At 35.1% G+C, this 1210-nt stretch overlaps 1 protein-coding gene and 1 long non-coding RNA gene across 2 annotated transcripts in view; both read left to right on the top strand.

Moving 5' to 3' along the window:
• The window catches only part of LOC119589494, a 1649-nt gene extending 1308 nt beyond the window's left edge, over positions 1-341 (top strand). The window contains exon 4 of the long non-coding RNA XR_005230190.1: positions 239-341. This is a non-coding gene — a long non-coding RNA (uncharacterized LOC119589494). The remainder of the gene's footprint in view (positions 1-238) is intronic.
• Positions 1-1210, top strand: part of LOC119589491 (transmembrane protein 104-like) — a 100597-nt gene that overhangs the window by 28474 nt on the left and 70913 nt on the right. The window lies entirely within an intron of this gene.

The raw sequence follows: 1210 nt of genomic DNA, 5'->3' as shown, positions 1-1210 counted from the left end.
AGAGAGAGAGAATGTGCTTGCACATACATGTGCATGTATAAGAGAGAGAGAGAGAGATAGAGAGTTTGTGTGGTGTGTTTTTTGTATATAAAAGTCAAAACACACAAAACTTGAGAATGAATGCATCCAATATATAAAATCTATCTATACATGCATCCACACACACAATATAAAGAATTAAAGGAATCAAAATAAAGTGTACAGTCTGCCTAATAACTAAAGCATGCTTGCCTTGCAGCGATGGGCACCATGATCACATGGGCCATTGTGCTCTTGGCGGAAGGGAAGAACCAGGGTCACCCCCCTGCGGCCGATATCACCAAGCTCCCTCAGTTGTTTGGGTGTGCGTATATAGCTTTTATGTGTCACCATTCCTTACCAGCACTCATTACTCCAATAAGTGAAAGAAGTCTATTTTGAAGGTTTGTTTTGCACCCACCTCACAGTCATCGATTATGTTGTTATTATTATTTAATGGAGTTTCACCTTTAATAGTAATAAGTAGAAGTTTTACAAATCTTAACCCACTGTATCAAAACCCAATTGATAATGTAATGCAATGCAAGGGGATATAAGGTTTGCCTGACTATTGATAAGTTAAATTTAATCCAGTGGTTCTTAACTTTTCTAAAGGCATAAAAACCCTTGCAAAAGCTATTGCACATTTGCCAGACCTCTAAAATATGATTATAAAGAAATCAGTTTTTAAAAAACATTAAGAAAAAAAAAAAATGCATTAAAACCCAAGACTCTTGGGGTCATTCCCAAAATTTGTTAAAGGAAAAACTCTGAATGCATTTTCCACAAAATTAAATGCAATATTAATGGGTTTTTGGTTCATAAAATGAGTTTTAGAGGGCCTCAGTTGAACCCTTGGACTAGTCCATAGAACTACTGGGACTCGGGTGAACTGAAGTTAAGAAACACTGGTATATCCTGTTTCATGAAACTTTACCCATAAATCACAATTAAATATACAGTACCTAATTCAGTGTAATGTAGTTCAAGGCTGTGTAATATAACTTAAGCATTAAGTGGTATTGGTCTTTGAGTTGTAGATTCAGGAAATAATATTGGAGATCTGATATATTACAGGTGTGAATGTAAACATGTTCATATATGGCACAATGCATGCATAGTACATGTCACTGGGTAGTCATTAGAGAAGTAATGAGAAATAAAAGTAAAATAGGAGAATAAGGAAGTAGTA

Source organism: Penaeus monodon, chromosome 25, assembly GCF_015228065.2.
Source record: "Penaeus monodon isolate SGIC_2016 chromosome 25, NSTDA_Pmon_1, whole genome shotgun sequence".
Classification (NCBI taxonomy): domain Eukaryota; kingdom Metazoa; phylum Arthropoda; class Malacostraca; order Decapoda; family Penaeidae; genus Penaeus; species Penaeus monodon.
Note: the sequence above shows the minus strand (reverse complement) of the source record. Positions and strands in the feature narration are given on the sequence as shown.